Genomic DNA, 9,643 nt, shown 5'->3' on the forward strand with positions numbered 1-9,643 from the left:
AGTTGTCATCAGAGGCGTTCATTTTTGTTCCTAGTATTACATTTATGATGGTCTTATTGCTTTTAAATTGACTGATAGCACCAAACTTCAGACGCTGGTAAACGTATTGTGACATGCCTATTGTATGCCCAGTTTTTTTTTAAAATAAAGGTCTACATGAGAGAGTACAAGTACTTAGGAAGTACGGAATCATTAGTTTTAGACTTACGGGTTTTCTTTGTTTAACGAAACAGACAACTGTATTTTGCTAAATCACTTGTGGCCTCATTAGCAGCAGCGGATCTTGTTGGAAATAAAAATAATATCGGCGATAATGGACAAACATTACTTATATTTCTTAAAGCACGTTTACAGCTTTGTAGCTTTAATGTTTTGGCGCGTCGAAAAGTGGACAATCCGTGGCGCTGCGCGAAACTTTGAGGGGGTGGAGCGTCACGTTCTGGCGTTCTCCAGCGATATTCTGGGCGCAGGTTCATTAGTCGTGGAGCAGAGCGGTCGAGTGTCGTTAGCGGGCACTGCTCTTTGGCTCTCATGACGCTACAGCAAGCAAAAATCGCCCGCGTTTTTGCTCATAGCGTGATAACGTAGACCGCCCGTTCCTTTGGAGTATGCGTGACGAACCGTAGATGGAGAGGAAGATAACCTCCGGAATTTGCACCTAATTTTACATGGGAGTAAGCACGCCAGTAAAATACTCCACGGCTTGGGGGAACAGTTGCATCCCAAACTAATGGCCCAAATGGATACTAAATTCCAACGATGCGCACAGTATTGAAACAGCAGAGAGTTCATGTGTACGCGGACCCAGCATCGCCCTCTCTCAGTTGACCAATATGCCAGTGTAACGTCAATCTCATTTAGCAAAGCCGACGACCGAAGTGGAGATGTGGAAGCAAGAGCCGATATGTGCCTCCGACGAAAAATCAACACGTCAGTTCAATCTAATACAACACAGAGTGACTATCCTAGAAATTTGTTTGTTATACGTATAGATATTCGGTTTGTTCTCGGCCTTACGCTATGACGTGGATGTATATCGTTTAATGAACAAAGTAAGAGCGCTTGAATCTGCTGACTTGAAACCCACAGTATTATGGAGGTATGTTGATGACACCTTCGTAGTTTGGCCCCATGGTGAAGACAACCTGCAAGACTGCTTAAGACATCTGAACTCCCTCCACGATCAAATAAAGTTCACAATGGAAATTGAAAAGGAGGGATGCCATCCATTCTTGGATGTTTTGGTTCGGCGCAGAGAGGATGGCACTTTGGGACATGAAGTGTATAGGAAGCAGACGCACACCGATCTGTATTTACGTGGAAATAGCTGCCACCATGCTGCCCAGACAAAGAGTGTTCTCCGAACTTTGATCCACAGAGCACATATTATTTCTGACGAAAGCGGTCTGCAAGATGAACTTTCCTACTTACAAAGAGTGTTTGAAGACAATGGGTACTCTCCACAGCAGATACAGAGGGCCCTGAAAATGAAACCGAAAGAGGCCACAAAGAAAGCAGAAGAAGATGAAGAAACCTTTAAATCGATGGCCTTCCTGCCATATGTGGGTAGTCTCTCATCAAAAATAGGACGGATTCTCGGCAGACACAAAGTAAAAGTGATTTTTCGTCCTCCACCCAAGACAGCTACACTCGTGGGCTCCGTCAAAGATGATTTGCTGCTCCGAAAATCTGGAGTTTACAAAATTCCATGTGAATGTGGCCTTTCTTACATCGGATAAACAACTCGCACTGTCCAAGAAAGATGTACAGAACACCGGAGGTACACACGACTTTTACAACCTAACAAGTCGGCAGTTGCCGAGCACTGTATTGATAATGGTCACAGTATGTTGGATGACAACATCGAAATTTCGGCAACTACATCATCCTTTTGGGACTCGATAGTGAAGGAGGCAATTGAAATTCGCTTGACGACGAATTTAATTAATAGAGATAGTGGTTTCAATCTTGATAAATGATGGAATCCGGTACTTGCTGTAATAAACTCACAAAGACGTCGTCACAGTGCGGCTCACAATGATATATCGATATACCAACACAGATCGACTGCGGAGTCATAGATACAGCTCGCGCATTATGCACGTCTCTGCCGCCGACCAACGTCTCTGGAGCATTTGCATCTGTGGCCGCATGCGCAGTCGCGCGGTACACGAGTTTAAGGGACGAAGCGAGCACTGGAGCGGCAGTCTTGCGACTCACTCTGAAGATGGCTGGACGGTATACAGCAGAAATATTAGAAGAAGAAGGAGATTTCTTGCGGCTGCACACCCGAAACTTAATGGAACAAAGTAAGAGCATATGGACTATCAGACCAATTATGTGACTGGATTGAAGAGTTCCTAGATAACAGAACGCAGCATGCCATTCTCAATGGAGAGAAGTCTTCCGAAGTAAGAGTGATTTCAGGTGCGCCGCAGGGGAGTGTCGCAGGACCGTTGCTATTCACAATATACATAAATGACCTCGTGGATAACATCGGAAGTTCACTGAGGCTTTTTGCGGATGATGCTGTGGTATATCGAGAGGTTGTAACAATGGAAAATTGTACTGAAATGCAGGAGGATCTGCAACGAACTGACGCATGGTGCAGGGAATGGCAATTGAATCTGAATGTAGACAAGTGTAATGTGCTGCGAATACATAGAAACAAAGATCCTTTATCATTTAGCTACAATATAGCAGGTCAGCAACTGGAGGCTCTGAGCACTATGGGACTTAACAGCTGTGGTCATCAGTCCCCTAGAACTCAGAACTACTTAAACCTAACTAACCTAAGGACATCACACACATCCATGCCCGAGGCAGGATTCGAACCTGCGACCGTAGCAGTCGCGCGGGTCCGGACTGCGCGCCTAGAACCGCGAGACCACCGGGGCAGGCCCAGCAACTGGAAGCAGTTAATTCCCTAAATTATCTTGGAGTAGGCATTAGGAGTGATTTAAAGTGGAATGACCATATAAAGTTGATCGTCGGTAAAGCAGATGCCAGACTGAGATTCACTGGAAGAATCCTAAGGAAATGCAATCCGAAAACAAAGGAAGTAGGTTACAGTACACTTGTTCGCCCACTGCTTGAATATTGCTCACCGGTGTGGGATCCGTACCAGATACGGTTGATAGAAGAGACAGAGAAGATCCAACGGAGAGCAGCGCGCTTCGTTACAGGATCATTTAGTAATCGCGAAAGCGTTACGGAGATGATAGATAAACTCCAGTGAAAGACTCTGCAGGAGCGACGCTCAGTAGCTCGGTACGGGCTTTTGTTGAAGTTTCGAGAATATACCTTCACCGGGGAGTCAAGCAGTATATTGCTCCCTCCTACGTATATCTCGCGAAGAAACCATGAGGATAAAATCAGAGAGATTAGAGCCCACACCGAGGCATACCGACAATCTTTCTTTCCACGAACAATACGAGACTGAAATAGAAGGGAGAACCGATAGAGGTACTCAAAGTACCCTCCGCCACACACCGTCAGGTGGCTTGCTGAGTATGGATGTAGATGTAGATGTAGATGTAGAAAAATGGCCAGCAGCAGTTGGGTGCTGAACCCAGTATTGTTGACTACACCATGGGATCACAGCCATGTTGTCCACATAGCCGTACACATCGCTCTTCAGACGACGCCACACATTTTCCCAGTTACCATACCAGTATCTAGATTCACATGCCCAATAGGATCTGAGGAATCTATGAAGTCTGTCGAATGGAAGGCAACGTAGACGTAGTAATTCGTATCCGTTGCAATGCTACACTATCGATTCAACAGAAACGGTGTAAAAGAGATCTCTAGGAAACGGGTATCATCCTTAATATGTGGGAAATGGTTGGCGACAATAGAATTACATAGTGGCTACTGTATGCAATGAAATGGAGGTATCAGAGTATAAATGAAATCTCGGTCTCACAGCAGAAAGAGACATTTGGAGATAGAGAGCACCGTTATCAGGTTGTATTAAGAGATTACACCTTTATTGTCAAAAGAATAGGCACTCTAGCCACAGGCATCATCACTCACCCACAAAAATGTAGAAATTCAATGCGAACTGCAGCACCGTACTTGAAGACGGACAGAGGCGAAATGATGCTGCTACTGTTACTATGTTATAATTCTGATTATTGGTCCATGTGGTCAAATGTCCTTCGAAAACAGTGAAAACATGTATAGGCTATAACGTTCACAGTATTATAAGAAAGTAATAAAAACAATTTTAATACAAACGGGGTGCGATACTGGTAGAGCGCATGACTATACTCCTGGCGACCATAGTGGCGGCTCGTCAGTACGTCCACACACTTGCGTGAGACGACTTGAAGCGCGTTGCCATAGAGATGGAGGTCGCGCAGGCATCTGGCCAGCGGAGGCGGTCTATTGTTTCTTTTTTTTATTTATTTATTTACATGTCAAGTTCCGTAAGACAAAATTGAGGAGCAAATCCCCAAGGTCATGGAACGTGTCAGTACATGAACTTACAACATAAAAGTAATAACAGATAAAAATAAATGTTCATGAACCTGAAAGAAAATCAGTCCATAAGTTTAAGCAAACGCTATCAGCAATACAATGGGAATCATCTTAATTTTTCAAGGAACTCCTCGACAGAATAGAAGGAGTGACCCATGAGGAAAGTCTTCAGCTTCGATTTGAAAGCGCGTGGATTACTGCTAAGATCTTTGAAATCGAGTGACAGCTTATTGAAAATGGATGCAGCAGTATACTGCACACCTTTTTGCACAAGAGTTAAGGAAGTCCGATCCAAATGGAGGTTTGATTTCTGCCGAGTATTAACCGAGTGAAAGCTGCTTATTGTTGGAAATAAACTAATATTGGTAACAAGAAACGACAATAAGTAATATACATATTCAGAGGCCAATGTCAAAATACCCAGACTCGTGAAAAGAGGTCGACAAGAGGTTCGCGAACTCACACCACTTATTGCCCGAACCGCCCGTTTCTGAGCCAAAAATATCCTTCTAGAATGGGAAGAATTACCCCAAAACATAATACCATACGACATAAGTGAATGAAAATAAGCAAAGTAGACTAATTTACGTGTCGAAGTATCACTCACTTTCGATACCGTTCGAATAGTGAAAATGGCAGTATTAAGTGTTTGAACAAGATCCTGAACGTGGGCTTTCCACGACAGCTTACTATCTATCTGAACACCTAGGAATTTGAACTGTTTAGTTTCACTAATCATATGCCCGTTCAGTGAGATTAAAACGTCAGGTTTTGTTGAATTGTGTGTTAGGAACTGTAAAAACTGAGTCTTACTGTGATTTAACGTTAGTTTATTTTCTACAAGCCATGAACTGAGGTCATGTACTGCACTACTCGAAACCGAGTCAGTGTTGCACACAACATCCTTTACTACCAACATCAGCAAACAGAAATATTTTAGAGTTACCCATAATACTAGAGGGCATATCATTTATATAAATAAGGAACAGAAGCGGCCCCAACACTGATCCCTGGGGCACCCCCCCACTTGACAGTACCCCAATCAGATCCCACATCACAGCCGTTATCAACATTGTGAATAATGACCTTTTGCTGCCTGTTGCTGAATTTACTACTGAGTACATTAATCGCTCAGGAAACTGACCATTCCTAAAGGAAAAATTACAAATATGGCTAAATACAGGGCTAACATGTGCAGCACAGTACTTTAATATTCTACTAGACACTCCATCATAACCATGAGAGTCCTTAGTCTTCAGTGATTTAATTATTGACTAATTCTCCCCCTTGTCTGTATCACAGAGGAGTATTTCAGACGTCAATCTCGGAAAGGCATCTGCTAAGAAATTTACATGATTTCCTGTAGATACTAAATTTTTATTTAATTCACCAGCAGTGCTCAGAAAATGGTTGTTAAATACTGTACATATATCTGATTTATCAGTAACATAAATATTATTACTGTAAACTGACTTTATATCATCAACCTTGTGCTGCTGACCAGACACTTCCTTCACAACTGACCATATGGCTTTAATTTTATCCTGTGTATTAGCTATTCTATTTGCATACCAAATACTTTTTGTATTGCTAATAACATTTTTAAGCATCTTACAATACTGTTTGTAATGGGCTACTGTAGCTTGATTGTGACTACTTCTAACATTTTGATATAATTCCCGCTTTATTCTACATGATATCCTTATCCCACTAGTCAGCCAACCGGGCTGCCCATTACTGCTAGTACCCCGTTTAGAATGTTCTAATGGAAAGCAACTCTCAAAGAGCATGAGAAATGTGTTACGGAAAGCATTGTATTTATCATCTATATTATCGGCACTATAAACATCTTGCCACTCTTGTTCATTGACAAGTTTTGAAAAACTCTCTAGTGCTGTTGGATTAACTTTCCTACGTAGTTTGTAATTAAATACGACATTGGTTTGAGTACAAAAACCTTTTAGTGTTAAAATTTGTGCATCATGGTCTGAAAGGCCATTTTATAATGCAAAACCTCATAGCTATTCCCTTACGGTGTCCGTTGGGTAGCTGCTTACCGAGCTACGCTGTACGTCCTGTGCTTTAAACACCGCTACGAATCCCATGGCGTCGGCAACAGACGAAAAAAACCTCGATTTCATGGGCTAGACCGTAACCCTTCACAAAACAAAAGCTGTGCTTTAATCTAGGGCGCTCCCTCGTACAATAAGTTCGGACATTACGTTTTCGTGCTTAAATGGAACACGCACTACACTATTTTATCTTCAGAATAAAAATGAGGACAGTTTGAGTAATTTTTTGCCTTCTGTTGCCATTTTGAAAGTACACAGAGCACATCCTTCTGCTCATCCCGACTGGATGTCAGTAATGGTTTCGATCATCTCTGCCTCTAGCTGCTCGAGCTTGACTGTGGTACGATCTCACTTCACTTACTACTGCTGTTTGGAAGCAAGTATTCAGTTCTAATTTGCGTCATAGGCTGCTCCAAATGCATCGTTAACTTCGCTGTGAATGGCTACTGTATACTTACGTACTAATTGGTCTGTCAACGGTTCCTACTCGTTGTTTAGTACTGCTTCGAGCAACAGTTGATCCCACTTTGAATGAGATACAACTTTACGAATGATTCAGTTGTACGTATTCACAAGCCGGACACATGTACATAGTTTTTTATTAATTCTCTGTCGTGTCCACTCAACGAATCCGATGTTAATCTACTAACGTAAGTTACTTATTATAAAATTTCTTTTTATAATCAGTAAATAATCTCTAAACTATAAGGATTCAGATAATTTTTAAGCTCTAAAGCCTGATTATTATGTAGGTAGCGATTATAGTGCTGTTAGAATGTCAGCTGTCACAACGAAAATGTGGCAATAAAGTGCCTTACTGGTTTAAAACGAGGAAGAAGTAACAGACACTTGTCAGTAATTGAGATATTACAGGGACGGATTATGAAAACTGAACTATTTTAATAATGTTCCCTAATTTTTCTAATGATTTGCATAATAGCATATCAGAAAACTACTATGCTTAATGCATGTGGTAGTAGTTTTGACTCATGAAAATACATCCACTTGATGAATCTCAAAACATTGTCCAGCACCTTCATAGGGAAATTTTTTCTTCCTCAGCGAACAGTGACTCCTTTCCTCGCGATATGTAAGAGGTGAGTACTAAGTATGTCTATTGAGAGTACGTGACTGTAATGGATGTGTGTACGCAGGGTACCTCCGAGGTCTTAGATGACGACTGCGAAGTAGCTACAAGCCATACACAAAAAATGACGCAAACCCCAGTTAGACCAGCTCTTTAAATTTAGATTTATAATACGTACTGTGGCGTAGTTGCAGAGTTTATCACTAGGGGGCAGGCCATTCGGTACATGTAGACAAATCATCCAGTCCGTATTGTCACATCGAATTAGCGCCAGCAGATATGCCACCCAATTAACAGATTTCCAAAGAGGGCTGCTATTGTTGCACTTCCCCGCGCAGCAGCAGCAGTGACTTCAATGAACTGCACATACAATTTGACGCTTGCTGCACCCCAAAAAATGCACGTATTGAACACCTTCAACGGGAGTGAAATGCTTCTCATATATTGACTGATATGTGTCTTACATGAATGCGTGGTGTCTGTTCTTTCGGAATGTCCGAAAGAACAGACACCACGCGGAATCCACAGCTGTGGTACATTATGTGTAAACTGAAGCTGGATGGAGGGAGAAAGCAAAGAAATTACTGATGTCAGGTGCATGGGGATGTTCCGTGGAATCAGCGGCGACAAGTGAAAACGTGTGCCGGACCGGGATTCGAACCAGGGATATCCTGCTTACTAGACAGGCGCGTTAATCATTGCGCCATTTGGGACAGAGTGTTATCGCAACAGCGCGGAGTATCTCGGCACACCTTACGGCCGACCCTCATTCCCACAGAACGCCAACCATCTGCAATCCCTGTCCGTTTCCTCCCCAGCACTGAAGAAGGTGGACCCATTGCCCATCTAAGCGAGCCATTTATATGGTTCCAGAATGAGATTTTCACTCTGCAGCGGAGTGTGCGCTGATATGAAACTTCCTGGCAGATTAAAACTGTGTGCCGGACCGAGACTCGAACTCGGGACCATTGTCTTTCGCGGGCAAGTGCTCTACCAACTCGGTCCGGCACACAGTTTTAATCTGTCAGGAAGTTTCACATCAGCGCACACTCCGCTGCAGACTGAAAAACTCATTCTGGAAACATCCCCAAGGCTGTGCCTAAGTCATGTCTCCGCAATATCGTTTCTTTCAGGAGTGCTAGTTCTGCAAGGTTCGCAGGAGAGCTTCTGTAAAGTTTGGAAGGTAGGAGACGAAGGTACTGGCAGAAGTAAAGCTGTGAGGACGGGGCGTGAGTCGTGCTTGGGTAGCTCAGTTGGTAGAGCATTTGCCCGCGTAAGGCAAAGGTCCCGAGTTCGAGTCTCGGTCCGGCACACAGTTTTAATCTGCCAGGAAGTTTCATTTATATGGTTGTCCGAAAGGACAGAACCTGCGGGAGTATCAGAGTAGTGAGCACGCAGCAAATGGAGAGGGGCTGCAGATAGGTGACGCTCGGTGAGAATGTGGGCCAGCCGTAAGGAGTGCCCTAGCTGTGATAACGCAAGTCCCGGATGGCCAGTGGTTAACGAACCTGTCTAGCAAGCAGGAGATCCCGGGTTCGAATCCCACTTCTGTACATGTTTACACACGTCGCCGCTAATTCCGCGTAATGTTCAGATGCAGGTGACATCAATAACTCCTTTCCTTTCTCCATCACTCCCTCCCTCCACGTTCAATTTACACACGAAATGTATTTTCTGCATGTCTTGTAGTTTTTGCGTAGTCCTCTTTGGAAAACCCGGAGATGATTACGAGTAACCTTGAATTATAGTGTCCAGTTTCAGATGTTTGATTATGAGAGATGGATGAGGGAGATATTCCGTGTTGACACCCTGGCAGTTCCTCTCGAACAACAGCAACGGAGCGGCCTAGCTTAACACTTCCATCCGATGGCCGGATGACCATCTAGATTGTCACATATCCTCACTCCATAAGACCCTGTAGAGATTGAGGGAATTAAATCCAGAACGTTGGAGTAAAGCGTGATGATCGGAAACTACACTGGAGGAAAACAAATCTTAC

The 9,643-nt window shown here is 43.3% G+C and overlaps 1 non-coding gene across 1 annotated transcript; it reads left to right on the plus strand.

The window, feature by feature from the left end:
* The first annotated feature begins 8,881 nt into the window (after positions 1–8,881).
* On the plus strand, positions 8,882–8,956 carry Trnat-cgu. Its single transcript has one exon. It is a non-coding gene; the product is annotated as a tRNA-Thr (tRNA).
* Positions 8,957–9,643: the final 687 nt, after the last annotated feature.

The sequence above is a fragment of the Schistocerca piceifrons genome, chromosome X, assembly GCF_021461385.2.
Source record: "Schistocerca piceifrons isolate TAMUIC-IGC-003096 chromosome X, iqSchPice1.1, whole genome shotgun sequence".
In the NCBI taxonomy this organism is placed as follows: domain Eukaryota; kingdom Metazoa; phylum Arthropoda; class Insecta; order Orthoptera; family Acrididae; genus Schistocerca; species Schistocerca piceifrons.